This window comes from Sturnira hondurensis, unplaced genomic scaffold (genome assembly GCF_014824575.4).
Source record: "Sturnira hondurensis isolate 20B ecotype Veracruz unplaced genomic scaffold, ASM1482457v3 Scaffold0006413, whole genome shotgun sequence".
In the NCBI taxonomy this organism is placed as follows: domain Eukaryota; kingdom Metazoa; phylum Chordata; class Mammalia; order Chiroptera; family Phyllostomidae; genus Sturnira; species Sturnira hondurensis.
Genome location: NW_028079044.1, coordinates 56,353,937 through 56,369,717, shown reverse-complemented (window position 1 = coordinate 56,369,717; position 15,781 = coordinate 56,353,937). Strand labels below are relative to the sequence as shown.

Below are 15,781 nucleotides of genomic sequence, written 5' to 3'. Positions count from 1 at the left end.
TTGGGGAGATGACCGAGGTCACCCACCAAACGAAACAGGAACAACAAAAAAGACAGAGAAGCCAAAGCCGAGGTCGCCGTGGACGATGTGGGTGCCATGGTTTATTCCGACAGGACCCCCAGCCGTGCGTCTCAGGACAGCAGCCTGGAGGTTCTCATGTCTACAAATGTTCCTGGTTTCCCCGCCTCGGCCAGTCTGGAGTCGGCAGCTGCGGCAGGGCACAGGCCCTGTCCATTCCGGGCAGGGTTTCCAACGGCCTCTGCCGGAAGCTTCGTCGGCCAAACACGGAGCCGCAGCTGTCCGGCAGCGGCCCTCCTGGAGGCTGGCTCAGGGCCACGGCCGAATTCACATTTCTTCACCAAAGATTACTTTTTTTACCCATGACATTCTCCACTGGAGAACAACAAAGCAAAACAAAACAAAACAAACAAAAAAAGGAACAAAACCAACTCCCAGATGTAGCTCTGTCTGTAGTAGAAATAAGTGTGCTTGGGGGGTTTACATCCAGGAAGACTGTTTCTCTTTGTAAGTCCTGAACAGTCAAAGTGTCTGTGCTGCGCTGGGATGGTTCTGCTGCGTCAGCCTGTTCAACTGGAGACTTTGTAACGAGGACGCACTGCACAGTTGCAGGAATTTGCTAGAGACGGATCTCGGGGCTGCGGCAGGCAGGGCAGGAACACAGGGCTCCGCGTGCCTGCAGCGGCCTGTCCCTGAGCGTCAGTGCACCCCCCACCCCGCCCAGGAGACTCAGCGTCTCTTTGGAGCAGTGAATGCACCGTGGAGAAAAATGCACTAACCCTAAAGCGTTCAAGTGCAGGTTCTAAAGCACTTAGTGTCCGAGGTATGTGAAGAGAGGGAGGAGCAGCTTCCAAAGTCAAGTTCACACGTCCCCACTGCAGCCAGGACAGGGTGGCAGCCTGCCTGCCTCAGCAGAGAGATGTCAGGTCTAGAGCAGCCACGTGTTAACACTGGTGTAGGGTCAGGGTCCGAGGAGAACTCTTACACAGGCCCTTTCAAAGCTCAGGCGGCGAGGAGCAAACTGGGGCAATGAGCTGGAGTGGGGGGCCTTGGAGTTTAGGTTCCCAAGGGCCCCCCATTGCCAGGTCCACATCCAGCCTCAGCCCAGCTCCTCGGTGTCCCCAGCCTCCTCCTGCAGGGTCCCTAACAGGACAGCTCCCCCCACTCTCCTGCTCCGATGACCCACCCGTCACTTGGCCCCCTTGCCTCATTACCCCTGATGGCCTCCTCACGTCACTCCCTCAGTCTCCATGTGCCCAGTGTCATCTCTCCCCTGCACACACTGTCACCTCAGACCAGCCTCCCCTGTGCCCCTCTGCTTGGCTCAACAAAATTCAGCTCTTGACCTACCTACCACGTGCCTCCAACTGGCCCGCCGTGCTGCCCGGAGAAACAGGCTCACGCTGATCACAGGCTTGCAAGCTGTGGCCTCCAGTGTCCACAAGGCTCCGACCCCTCTTCACCTCCCTCCTTCTAGAGGACTTCTCACACCTTCCCTGTCCTCCCAAACTTTCGGTCCCACCCCCTGCCCCGGCGATGGCTTCCCCACCAGTGTCTGGGGCTTGGTTTCCTAGGTCACGAGGGACCCAGAAGCAATGGGAAGAAGACCACAGAGGCTCCTCCTGGTGCCACAGCTGGCCGCCCACAGACATGTCACCGTCTCTCCCCACCTGGAACCACCTACACCCATCCATCACACAGAACTCTACCCACGCACAGACGCACCTCTCCCTCTCCGACTGGAGAATGGATCTAAGCAACCCAGCCACACCGCGCTCGTTCCCGTCAGCAGGCAGCCGTGCCCCTAAGGCTTCCAGAGAAGCCCAGGTCCTGTGCTCTTGCTCGCTGCTGACCCCACACCCTCTGCGGGGACGCTTCTCAGAGGAAGTGTCAACCGCCGGCATCTGCGATCCCTCTCTTCCACCCTCCGCCCAAACCCACACCACCTGGGCTTGTTGCCACAGCCGCGGACCCACGTGGCATTTTACCCCGTTTGCCCAAGCCGCCCAGGACCTGCAGGGCCCTGACCCAAGACCCAGTTCTCCAGCCCCATCTCACCCAGCCCGTCAGGATGACGGGCTGAGCACCGGCCCTTACTCGCCCTGGGTTCTCCCCACTGCTCGGGCCATGCCTGGCCCCCTGGTCTTTTTTGCTGATTCTACCTCTTGACCTCCTGCAGCTGGGACACCCCAGGGCCCGAACCTCACAACTCCCTCTCGCTGGATGTCACTGAATCATACTCCTTTATACATCGACCGTAGGCCGATGACTCCACCGCACATCCAGCTTGGGGGGAGGCCTTCCGGGCGCACGTCTGGAGATCCCTGCCCACTCGGCACCTCCACCTGCGTGTCTCGAATCTCAGCCTCGGCGTGTTCAACCCTGACCTTCTCATCCCTTTTTGCACCTAAGCCTCCTCCACCTGAAGGCTCCCCAGCCCAGCTGGTGACGACTTAACCTAAAATCCTTGACATCTCTGCAGACTTTTCGTTTCTTTCCACACCACACCCTCCTGTTCCACCAGAACCACCAAAAACTCGATCTTCAGAGCGCGCCCAGAACGTGACCCCTGCCCATTACTTTCCCTGCCACCAGGGGGCCGGCCGCCTCCCCTGCTGCCCGACCCACCCCCACGGGCTCTCCAGTGGCCGAGCAGGCTTCCCACCCACCTTCCTCCACCACCCTGGGCTCTCTCCCCAACTCGGAGCTCGGAATGCGCCTATGGAGATGGAATGCAAACCCTGTCCCTCCTCCATGTGGGACCCTGAGTCGACTTCCCATCGCAAACCCGAATTCCAACCCTGGGGAACGCCGGGCTCCTGCTGCCTCTGGGTACTGCACCCCAACTCTGGTCTCATCCAGCCGGCTGCCTCCTGGTGTCCCGCCAGCACACTGGTGTGTGCGTGGAGGCGGGGCCGCTGCACCCACCTGACCTTCCGACAGCAACACTCTTGCTCCCGACACTCGGTAGCCACGTCCCACAACTCCTCAACTCCATGTTCAAATGCCACCTTTTATTTTAATATATTTTATTTTTATGTATTGATTGGAGAGAGAGGAAGAGGCAGAGAGGCAGGCGCAGAGGTGCTGTTCCACTTACTGGGGCATTTTTTGGTTAATTCTTGTATGTGCCCTGTCCGGGGTCAAACCCGCAACCTTGGTGCATGGGGACAATGCTCTAACCGGCTGAGCTGTCCGGTCAGGGCCAAATGCCACCTTTTATAATGAGCCCCCCTGACCACTCCATTTAAAACTGCAACCTGCCCCAGCCCTCCAAACTTGGTCTACTTTTTTCTTTTCTGCGCAACATTTACGCCTTGTGACGACAAAACACACAACAGGCCGCTTCATGCGGTCGGCCGCACACGGCCTGTCTCTCCGTGCCTGTCCCCTCCCCCACCCTCCGCTCACACCTCACTAACCCGGAATCCCCGTGGGAGCAGGGGCTTGTGCCTGCGTGTTCACCAGGTGTTCTGTGTTAGAAGGGCGCCTGGCGCAGCCAGGAACTCTATCCACCCCTGCTGGGTTTCATTTCTTAAAAATAAGAAGAGAGTGAGTCAGGATAAGTTCAGAATTTGCCAACTCCCTCTTTCCTTCGGGACAGCTTCTGCTCGTCAGAAATGCCCTTGCAGCACCTGAACTTTGCTTATTTGTAGGACTCTGGCCAGGGAGGAAAGACCAAAATCGACTCTGTCTTTCTCGTCGCCTCCCACCAGGGCAGACAGACGAGAGCTGGCAGCCAGGGTTCCGGCCTGAGCGGAGGGAGCAGCCCCCCGTGGGGTGCGTCCATACCTCCTGGCACTTCCCTCCCTCACTGCTTTCTCGCCAAAACGAGCTCGCCCACCAGCAGCCTGAGAAAGTAAAGTTTCTCGCGATGCTCACCAGCAGGCTGCTGAGTTCTGAAGGCTTCAGGGTCCAGGCTGAGAGCCCCGACCTACCCCGACATCACCTGGGTCCTGCAGGGAGTGACTCCAGAGAGAGAATGTGGTCCCTATTGGTGCCACTCTGCTCTCTGCCTTTACTGGACAATAAAGGCAGGCCCTTCAAACAAAGGAAAATACGATACAATGTGTTTCACTCCAAGTTTCTGCCTTTTTTCCCAGGGAAGGGCCGTAAATAGAATCCCAGTCCTCAGCAGGAAAGACGGCTCCCTGTTCGGCTGGCACACTGGCCATGGGAGTCTTTTTTAGCTGTGTTATAAAAAGATTTACACAGAGAGGCTGCACGCAGAGCTCTCTGCCCAGAGACCGTGCATTGAGACTGGGTAGCTTTCTTCAGGCTGCTGGCGGGGTGCACAGTCCCCATCCCCCCCTTTCCAGAGCCACTCAGTGCCACAGACGGAGGAGCAGCTGGCTTCCCCATCGTGTGTTGGCCGTGAGCTGTGGCCGCCCAGCCCCGGGTCCACGTCCACGAATCCGATGATGCCCTGGGCAGTGCTCCGCTTACGAAGCTGCCGTGGGTGCTTCCCAGACGTTCCCCCCCCCACCCTTCTGCTGCTCCTATTGCCTGGCACCAACTAGGCCTGAGCAGAAACACCTGGAGTAGACATCCAGCTGCTTACCAGCCTGCCCTGGCCCGCCAACCACCAGCGGGGACACCACGCAGGACGGCGAAGGTGTTACTGACTCTGGCTTTAACACACCCACCGCTGCTGGGAATCTCAGGGACGGTAAGACGTGGTCCTGCTCTCGGGGGTGAGGCAGCGCGGGAACCGTCACACACCCACACCTTCTCCACCGAGAGATGAGGAACACCAGGCACCGCAGTCTGTCACTTGAAGCCTAAGTATAAGGTTGGGCTTCTTGTTTGGTAAGAGTGTGCTCCTTGCCTAACTTCAAATCCGTGTGAATATAATTTAATTGATTCGCTGCTTGATAGGAACAGGGATGCTACCTCCAAGTATGAAGTAAAAACCTGACGAAGCCAAGCTGGTGCACAACAGGCCTGGAAGAAACCACTCATCGCTGTCCCCAACGGCAGGTGCACCGACACATAAACGTTCGAAAGGACGCTGGGTCTCACACGTGATGAAAAGGAACGGAGGGAAAACCAGAGACGCCATGTGCCACCGACCGGGTCAGCAATGGTCACGAATCCAGTGTTGCTGATTGAAAACTCAGGGTGCTTGACCGTGGTAAATGAGGAGCCGCAAAATAACAATAACACACAGTAGAAAATTATTTATCTAAATCCAGTTGGCGAATCAAATTTCGGTGGCACCCGCACACACCTGACTTTTTTAGAGGGACACGGAAGAAAAGGAACGCACCTGCTGAAAGTCACTTGCAACTAAAGGGAAGGGTGTGTTTCACTCGACTCCTTATGGGACGGACTTTCTTACCCGGCGGCACTTACAACTCAAGATTTTTAGAGCTACAGATCTTCAATACAGTCTATGACCCACGAGATGATACGCACTGAGGAAAACGATCATGTTTCCTTCGGCCTCACGAAAGACCACGGAAGTGCAGCACTGCGCAAACCTCATTAAGACCCCGCTGCAAGGCCCCACTGCCCGGCACCTCGCAGCGAACCCTTGGCGCGGGGCCTGCTGGACACCCACCCAGCGACTCACCCTGTGAGCTCCTTCTCCCGCTCCTACTTCTCTCCCTCTCTCTTCCGTGATAAACGGACATTTAGACTCAGGCCAACTAGTCACCGGCACAGAACCTGCTCTGGAAGAGAGAGCCCCCCTCACCTCCCATTCCTGACCCACCCTCTGCAAGAGGGAGCTAAGGGCGCTGTCCTCCACACAGGGGCTCTGTCGGAGGGGGTCGGACACGGGCGGGGTGCACACTGGGAGCCAGGGCCACAGTGCCCCCCTGAAACGTCCTGCAGTCAGTCAGGTCACGTTTGTCTTTTCTGGGGGAAGAAAATTACATCCTTCAAGAATGGAGCTGAAATGACAGCTAAGGAACAAACACACTGGCTTGTCGATTCTCAATTAATTGGGGGGGGTCTTTTTTTTTAATTCTCTCGTTGTGATAACAGGCACTTGGTTGATTCCACCTGCTCACAAAGAGCCAACGGACTCCCCCAACGGACTGGTCCACTAGGCACAAAATGAGAAGCTTCTTACAGCAGAGGCATCGGCCCAGGAAAAAAAGAGGCTATTTAGGGTGGTGGGAGAAAACACACCCTCCACCCTCTAACTTGAAAGAACTGAGAAAACACCTCCTTTAACGACGTAGTTGTGAAAAGAATAAGGTAGATTCTATGTGGGGACAGGAACACCTTCCTGTTAAGTGGGAATAAAGCAGGATGCTGTGGTTTCCAGCTAAAAGGGGAGGGGGGGGCCTGCAGGTGGAAGCCGGAGGCAGACACCTGCCTCCCATTTGGGAGACCCGAGGCCTGGGCAGGAGAAAGGTGGCCTCGCGAAGCAGAGGTTTTGTGCTGCGAGACGTTTTACTTCTTAATATCTGTTTTTTATTCAGGTGAAATTCACAACACACAACATGAACCACTTTCAAGTTAATTCTGTGTCATCTAGTCCATTCAAATGCTGCGCGATCAGCACCTCTTATCTAATCCCCAAACATTCCCGTCACCCCAAAATACAACCTGTTATGGCCCCGAGGCGGTGACGACCCAGGCCCCTCCGCCCAGGTCCTGCCACTGCAAACTGCTCTCTGTCCCTCGGGTTTTCCTAATCTGGGTGTGTCCTACGTCCTGTAACAGTACAGTGGGTGACCTTTTGTGTTGGCCTCTCTTGTATTTACTCCTTCAAAGTTAAAATTTACATAAAATGCTCCCTAGAAGGGTTCCATCCAAGTCACTCATTACACTTATAAAACACTTGAATGCCTAACCACTGTCAATCGATGTCACGTCCCATGGACGTCGGAAAGATGAGAACCGTCCATGCCAGCTAAGCCCATCCAGGTGAGTGTTTCTCCTCAGTGGGGCAAAGGGTGGTCGGCCAACAGAAATATGTGAACACTCGGAGTGTGCTGAGTGATTCAGAAGAAACAGAACGTTTGAACCAAAGCCAGAGGGGAGGGAGGGCTCACTGCCTTTCCCTTGTGAGGGGGAGGCTCCAGGCCCACAAAACCGCCCAGCCCCCCACAGCGGTTCCGACAGCCCGGGCCCCGCCCCACCCACGAGCACGCCGGGGCCTCCACGGGCTCACGGCTGCACACAGAAGCCAGGTAGCAGCACACTGAGGATCTCACAAGGAGGGAGGGGCAGGAAGTGGTCAGCCGCCACCTCACCAGAAAGGCCTGATAAACTGACAACCTGGGAACCGAAACCCCGGGGCAAACCACCTGGGGCAGATCTGCAGAGGCAGGTGGAGAGCCCCACCCCAGCTGCCCTCCCCTGCAGGAGACGCCCCGGGGCCCTGACTGATAGGAACTCCAGCCAAAAGGTTTTCCCAAGAAGGCTGGAGGCTGGGCGTGAACCAGTTTTGAGTGAGCAAGAGACTTCTAGGGGCCACAGTCTTGAAAGGGCCCCACTCTTTGGTGGGTATGGCCTCCAGGAACGCCACCAAGGTCTCACAGTGACGCACCAAGAAAAATCCCACGCGGGGCTCCGAGCAGGGAAGAGCCACCAACCAAAATACACCCGGAACGGTCCACAGAAGAAAGGCCCATTCTTCACGCCCCTCCTAGGAGACCTCTGGGGAGGCCCAGAGACAGCAGGCGGGTGGGGGAAAGGCCCTGGAGAAGGTGGGGCCTCTAGGCCCAGCCCGGCAGGCAGCTGGGGCACCTCACACCTCGCCCTGACAGCCCGGACCGCAGTCCCCACCGCCAGGCACATCAGGCTCAGTGGCGTCCACAGACCCCAAGGAGCAGGCCAGACCGGAGTCCGATGTGACGCCGACATTGGAAATGACCAGACCAGGAAACGCAAAACCACCATGACTGACGCAGGAAGGGCTCCCGTGGAAAAGGCGGGCAGGACGCAACAGCCAGTGGGTTCTGTGCGCAGACCGAGGGGGTCTGAAACATGGCCCCAGGAAACGCTAGGATAGAAACACGGTGAATTAGGAGGAACGCCTGGGCTGGGCTGGTCGGCACGCTGAGCACGACCAGGGGAAAAGACAGACGGTGGGCCTGAGGACAGGTGACAGAACATTCCCAAACGAAATACAAAATAGGAAAAAAACCTCCAGAATTTAAAAAAGGAATATCCAAGAACTGTCGGGTCATTCCAAAATGCGCACCTACGCATGACTGGAAAACCGGAAGGAAAGGGAACAGAGCAGAAAAGGAATGGAAGCAAGAACGGCCAAGAATCTCCGGAAGGCAGTGAGGACACCACACCACAGCTCCAGGAAGCTCGCAGAGGACTGAGCAGGACACGCACCAGACACGTCCATCCAGGCCCATCGCAGCCCACTGCAAAAATCAGAGTGGAAATTCGGACAGACGCTGAGGGTGAGGGGTGAGCAATGTGCTTACCGAGAAATAAGAACAAGAATCAGATCTGACTTCCCTTCGGAAACCAGGCAAGCCAGAAAAGGGCAGAGTGTAATGTTTCATGTGTTGAAAGGAAAACGCCGTGAAGCTAGAACTCTGTTTGCGGGAAAATCACCCTCCGCGAGCGAAGGAGAAACAGACATGTCCCAGACGGGCACGGCGGAGGGAATCTGTCGCTGCTCATTCTGCCTTGGGAGACAAAGGGGCCAGAAAGAAGGAAAATTCTACGTCAGAAACGCCAATCAACCTCAACACAGGAGGGGAAAGAAAACATGAAGGTAAAATGAAACATCTTACTTTTCTTATTCTTAATCGAGCTAAAGGAAAATCATTTAAAGCGATAAAAAGAGCAATGTGTCAGAGGATTGGGACACAGGAAAACACGGCAGCAACGCCATCGGGGAGGGGACAGGAGGAGCAGGAAGGACCCGGTACAAGACCCCACGGCCATCTCTCCCACGGCACAGTATTTGAGAGCGAACTTTGTTTTCCTTAAAAAACATACATATTGCAAACTCCAGAGCAACCGCTAAACCATAAAAATGTTTTTAAAAAGTATGACCGAATGCCAATAGGAAAGACAGAACAAAATTACGTAAAACATTCAGAACCAACGGAGTCAGCAAACGAGGGGGAGGGACACACACACACAAAAGATGGAAGGGGCGGACCACCGTTAGGGAGCCCGGCGGACACTCACCCGACTGAGACAACAACCACTTCAGACGTGAAGGGCCCGAATCCACCAGTGCAAACAGACTTCCAGAGTGAACAGAAAAGCAAGATGCAACGAAATGCTGTCCGAAGAAACACACTTTAAATAGAAAGAATTTGGTTACCAGCAGAGGTGGGGGGGCAGGCAGCACAGGCTAAGGCCAACCCAAAGCCGGGGTCACTGCGGCCCAAGCGGACTGCAGAGCCGGGAGCACCCTCGGGGATGAGGAGGGCCACCGCCGCCGAGCGACCAAGGGACCAGTTCTTCCCCCGAGGACACCTAACGACACTACACACGCATGCGCCTCACCACAGAGCTCCACGGGCACAGCGCAAACACCGATAGACCCGAGAGGAGAAGCAGGCGGATCGACTGTGGTAACCATGGGCTTCACTGCCCTCTCAGTAAGAGGCCGATCCAGCCGGCAGAAAGCCAGGGAGGACAGAGCAGACCCCAACCGAACCGTCCACTTGGTTTACTGGACGCCCAGAACATTCCTCCCAGCTGCAGTAGCCAGCACATTCCTCTAGCTCACGGGGAACATGTGGGGCCACAATACAAAAACCCTAACAGACGATCAGACACGTCAGAAACCACACACAGCAAACATTCACGTCACAATGGGACTGAACTGGAAGTCAGTGACAGCTGGAAAGCCCCCGCATTGTTGGAGGGTCAACAGCACATTCCTGAGCACATGGGCCAAAGCAGAAGTCTCAGGAGAGTCTAAGAAACACTGTGAACTGAGTGGAAATGGAAAACGACAACTTATCCAAACGAGTGGAAGACAGCAGAAGCAGAGCTTCATGGGAAAGTTACAGCGCCGAATGCATTGCTTATATTAGAGAAGAAGAAACCTAAGACCCAATACTCTGGGCTTCCTCTTCAGGAAACGAGAGTAAGCGCGATTAAAGCCCAAAGCAGGCAGAAGAAAAGACATAATGAAAACCGGAACAGAAATCGGTAACATCATAAACAGGAAAACCACAGAGAAAAACAACGAAGACCTGGTTTCTTTGAACGACTGATAAAATTGAAAACCGTCTCACTGGGCTAAACCGTTACGGGTTGAGACGGGTACACAGGGTGGACAGGGTGTGGACCCGCAAGAAACGAGTGCACTGCTCCGCTCAGCCCACAGCCGGGCATCTGCCGTGGGTGCCAGCAATGCTGTGGTCCCCTGGCATTTTCCCTGAAAGTCTCAGGCACGGCCACGAAGAGAAGAAAACCACGGGCAGGTGGACACACTCCATCATTTCGTTCAGGCCGTCCCCGTCTTTAACTGAGACAGGAGTAACGGCCTCCCTGGGACTAATACTTTCCGTTCTTGTGACACAAAAGTGCAGTATTTTACCCGACCGGGAAATGAATTCCAGGCGGGATCTGAGTGCGTTAGACAGGGCCCGAATTCAGTGCCCAAATTCCCGGGGCCCTGGCCACTCCCCCCACCCCCGTCTCGCCGGTGGCCTCCCTCCCCGTGGAAATCGAAAGGGCTACTTGTGACTCTGGCTTCTGGACAGGCTCCCGCTTTTTTGGTTTAAATTTTCTTATTCCTTCAAAGTGTATTTCTTAATATTTTAGTGCATTTAACCCTCAAAGGCGCCCCGAAGAGAGAAGAATCACCAGCACTGTTCCAACTTCTCAGATGTGTCAAACGGGAGCTCTGGCAGAGGCCGAGGCCGAGGCCGAGGCTACGGCAGCAGGCAGTCTCAGGTGTGTGCAGTCTGGAGCAGGACTGGAGGCCCCTGGCCCTGAAGTCCCAAGGTGTCCTGCTCAGACTGTGACCACCACCACCAGGCCGAGGACGAGGCGAGCAGGACACCGCAGGGCCACTCCATCCCCATCTGAAATTAACTGTCACTGCTCACATTCGCAGGGACGGGGCATAAAATAAGCCCGAAAGCACCCCTTTGGGTGTGTGTACTGCTCTGGGTTGCTTGTCAATGACTCACCAGAGGGCTTTCTCTCCACGTGTCACTCATCTCCCCCAGCAGCCGCCGCCGCCGCAAAGTGCCCGCTGGAGGCGGGAGGCCCACCGACGGGTCGGGAGTCATATTGGTGGTTTGTGAAATGCTGAAACAGTGAGTGTCGGGGCAGCACTTACAGCGTGAACTCTTCACCCAACATCACTGACTTCACTACAAACCGAAATGTACCCACGGTAAAAAGTCGAGTGTAGCAGAAAAGTCACAATCCTTCTGTGCCACGATCCCTCTCTCCTCGGCACACTCCCCACGTCTGTGCATCTCTCTTCCACCCACACGTCCCTCTCAGGGTCGTTTCACTCGGTGATACATTGTATTCCCACGTCCGCAGCCTCCAGGAATCTTACCTAATTAGAGACGATTAACCACACTCAGATGTTTTCCATGTGAGGCTATTTCTTTCAAAGAAGCATTTGTGCATAAAGTATCTCTTTTCCTTCACATCTACTAACATTTCCCTGAGCTGGACTCCCCAGGGCGCCTGTCCGAAGGGGGGGGTCACGCGGTTGCTGATGAAGACGCCTCCCCCCCAAGCGGTCCGGCCCCCAGCTCAGGCCTGGAAATTCGTTCCTTCTGCTGAGCCGAAGAGATTTATACATAAATGCTTCCGGCTCTGTGGCGGGGCGCACTTCATCAGGCTTGCAGACGTTCCGTGTAGCTCATTTGACTTAGAAGAAAATTATAAAGTAATCATTCCGAGTTTACCAAGAAGATTTTTACCTGACGCCCCACGGTGTTTATTTTCGCTGCACGGCATGCACAGCGTCAGCAGACCGACGTCCAGACGCACGGATCGGGCCAGGTGACGTGCAGGGAGAGTCCGCAGCAGGGACAGCCCCGGGAACAGAGTAAAACCGCACCCACGACGCCTGCGGCTTCCGGGTGGTCACTGGCATCACTGGCATCGGTAGCCGGCTGAGACCTTGAAGTCAGTGGTTTTAAAAGCCCAAAGGGCGGTTTTTCAGACAGGATCTTGTGTTGTCATTGTTCTCTTTAGAAAACAGTCTTCTCTTTAAATTTCTTTTTTTAATTTTTCAGTTACAGTTGACATGAACTATTTTAGTAGTTTCGGGTGAACAACACAGTGGTTAAACATTACTCTTAGTTATACAGTGATCCTTCCAAACCCAAGGTCCTTCATTCTCTAAAAAAAACACAGACTTCAGTTAAAAGTTCGCTGCACTGAAGCTGGGAATTCAAACACGAGGAGGACACCCCTCTCCCTGCCGGCCACACGGTCACCCAGGACAGCGTGATGAGGAAGTGTCCGCGTCTGCGTCTCGTCACTGTGGTCGGGGACTGTTGGTGGCAAGGCAGGCCCGTGGAGGGCAGCCCCGACGCTGAGTGTGTCATGTGCCCCGGGCCTCGCTGGCATCACACCAAACCCCAAAGCTCGCCCTTTAACTTACACTGCAGCTGAAATGTCATTTATGTAGCTGGGCCTCAAGACCCAGCCGTGTGCAGGACACTTACACTGTGTCAACGTGAGGATGTTTCGGAGCTCGCGTGTGTTTCCAGGATGTGGACACACTCAAAGGAGCGGAGCTTCAGGCCTCGGGCACCGCGCCTGCCGAGTCCAGGGAGGAAAGGGGTACAGACTCAGCCGACGTCGCGTACAACACGCCAGAGCAGCTCTGGGGCGCAATGAGGCCTGAAGGGACCCCACGGGGGTCCTGGGAAGTGGCCGGAAAAGCCCTGGGATGAACCAGGTCGGCCTTCAGAAAAGGCAAGCTGAGCTGAGGCCAGGAAGGAGAAAGGGCAGGTGACCTGAGGGCAGGGGCTACCCGGGGCCACCCAGAGCCATGGGGGGCATCAGCTGACCACAGGCAATGCAGCCAGCCATGGGGCACAGGCCAGAGAAGGACACTGGCCAGGAAAGCCACGTGCGTCCACAATGCAGCAGAAAATACTGGGCGGCTGGGGAGCGCGGGGGCGGCTGCCAGAAAGGAGCTGGCGGCGTGGGCCCCGAGAAGGTAGACCCCTACGGAGAAGGGCTCCCGGCGGCGAACCGGGCGCAAATGGAGACGCAGAGCCCAGCAGCCCTTGCTAATTGGGGGCCTCTCGTGCGTGCAAAGGCTGCCTCAAGCGGAACAGGAGCCTGGCCCCAGGGCTGCCCCCGGGGCGTGCAGGGCGCCCCACCCTGCCGCAGCGGCTCTGAGCTGTCTGCACCCACCAAAGTTTCCGTCCTCACCGCACCCGAGTGGAGGATTCCTGCTGGCTCTGGATTGATCACGGGCTGACAGAGGCAGTAGAGAAGGTACTCTTTGGGTGCGGGACAGGGCAGCTGGAAGACAGCACATTTCGGGACCCGACATTGAGACATGGAGACAGGGCCGGAGCAGGGGGCAGAATTCACAAGGCACAGTAGCCAGTGGGAGAGAGGCCTCTCTCAGCCAGTCTTCGGTGGGCGCCTGCTCTGTGTGACCCGGATGGCAGGTGGGGAAATGGCAATGTCTAGAGACAAGCGCAGCGAGAGCGGAGAGACAGGTGGACTCGGGAAATGAGGAGAGCGAGGGACATCTGACCGGTGTGCGCTGAAAGTCCAGGTAAACTTCATCAAGCAGTCTTGTAGGGGAAAGTGTGAATTCCTCTCCCCTAAGGCCCTCATTTTACACATAAAAAAAAAAAGCCCAAGGACTTTTGCATCCGAGCTGACACGGCATTGAGCTGAGTCACGTCACAGCTGGGTCTAAACAACAGAGGTAACAGAGGGGGTGCCCGCTCACCCAAACGGGCACGAATGGCAAGCTTCCACAACGCAGCTCACTCAAGACAGTGAGTGGGCGCTGCCTGGGGACTGGGAACAGCGCAGGGACCAGGCCGGCACCTGCCACCACAGGGGCCAGGGCCGCTGGTCGCTCTGGGGCCCCGGCCCCCCAGAAGGGGCCAGAGGAAGAAAGACATGTCTCCAGGTCCCTCCCGATCACCCGTCCAAGGACTATGCCAGCTGACAGATCATTTTTAAATTGTCGAGAGTCCACATTTACAAAAAAATTACAACCAAGCAAGGAAAATCGATGTTCGTAGTATGTTTTATTCCAGCCGATGTGGCCCGACTGGAATCTCTCGGCGCGTGACCAGGACGCAAGTCCCTGCTGAGATGGTTCACACTCTGCGCTCCGCCCGGATCTTGGGAGCTCCGTGGGTGCGATCCTCCTCATTCACAGCACCGCTCCCTGGGGAGCCCCTCTGCCTCCCCGCCCACTGGCACTTGCCTCCTGCTGCACCAGGAAGGGTCCTGCCTGCCCCAGATAAACACGGTCCTTGAGAGACCGGCCTTATCTACGAGGCCAGCAGGGCGCAGCCAAGGCCTCCGATGAGCAGCCCCTTGGGCAGCACCGCCCCTCCTGGAGCAGGCTGTACTCGCTGCCCGTGGCCAGGGATGGAGGGGAAACAAGGTCACTGCCAAGGAATCAAGGCTTCGGGCCAAAGGGGAAAAAATCCCGGGAGTGATTAAAGTACGAACAGACACAGGCGGCTCCCCTCGGCCCCTCGCGGCGGGAAGAGCATGTTCAGTGGAGAACAGGCTGCGCCTGGCACGGCCCGGCACCTGGCGTAGGGAGCGGCCGTGCCAATATTTACCCACCAGACAGAAGAGTCCGCCCCTGAAGTGTGGAGCTATTTCACAAACAGGAGACACGGACGTGACGTGCTACTGCTGGATGCAAAGGGACTCCTCTGTGTCCCAACGGGTTGTTTTCACTGGAGTGGAACAGGAATTCACAGGGTCCTGAAACTTAGAGAGATTAACAGCTGCCCTGATGCTTCCAGAAGGCCGTGCCTCGCCCAGTTCCGGAAAGCGCCCGCCAGCCCCCGCCCCTCTCCTCGCCCTTGCCCTCACCGTGCATTCCTGCGCCTGACTTTGAAAGCGCCCAACACCAGAAAGGTTTGGCGGGGTGAATGGATAAATGGACAAGAGAAAGAATGAACGGCTGAGATTGTTTCTGGATGTGGGTGTCTTTGAAGGGAAAAGACGCCTAACGAGTTCAGCTCAGAGCAGGTGATCCAGCACTTCAGGGGTGGGCTTTCACATCTGGCGCTGTGTGGGGGCAAAGGGACACAGAAACGCCCGGGACGGGGCTGTGTCTCTCCATCCTCACTGCCCCGAAGCCACACAGTCTGTGGGAGATTCCGGTGTGCCTGGCGCCAAGGGCATTTCGGCCACGTGCACACCTGTCTGGACCCCGGCCTTAAGGTAAAGACCGTCTATTCAACTGCCACCTGGCCAGCACCACACTGGGAGGGGTCTGTCCGGCCCAGCCCTCTCAAGGATGGGCTCCTGACCCCTGCAGCCTGGCTTTTGTCTCTGGCCCCCAGGAGTGGCCAGGAAGCCCAGACCAGTGAGCCCGACAGAGTAGCACAGTGCGTTTGGGAAAGCTGGTTCTTCCCTGAGAAAAAGGGACGGAGGCAGGCAACACCGACCACCCCCCCCCCATCTCTCCTGCAACCTCCCGCTCAGACGTCAGTGGGCAGCCCTGGGGGGCCTTAGGGGCCCAGGCCACCCACAGCGGGGCAGAGGGGCACAGGCTGAGGACCATGGAGCAACACACAGACCCTGGGTTTGCGTTGACAGCACCAAGCAGCCGCACCAACGCCAGTGACCACGGCCTTCATCGCCGTGTCGCCAAAGAAGCAGAGCCCAG

At 56.5% G+C, this 15,781-nt stretch overlaps 1 protein-coding gene across 3 annotated transcripts in view; it reads right to left on the bottom strand.

The window, feature by feature from the left end:
• The window catches only part of RNF144A (ring finger protein 144A), a 69,553-nt gene that overhangs the window by 49,047 nt on the left and 4,725 nt on the right, over positions 1-15,781 (bottom strand). Inside the window, exon 1 of one of the 3 annotated variants that reach the window (XM_037048674.1) lies at positions 1,744-1,911. The exons of 1 other annotated variant lie outside the window; for it this stretch is intronic. The gene's annotated coding sequence lies outside the window, so the exon portion shown is untranslated. Of the gene's footprint in view, positions 1-1,372; positions 1,539-1,743; positions 1,912-15,781 lie in introns of those variants that run through there. One more of the 3 variants, XM_037048672.1, reaches the window with a different exon arrangement.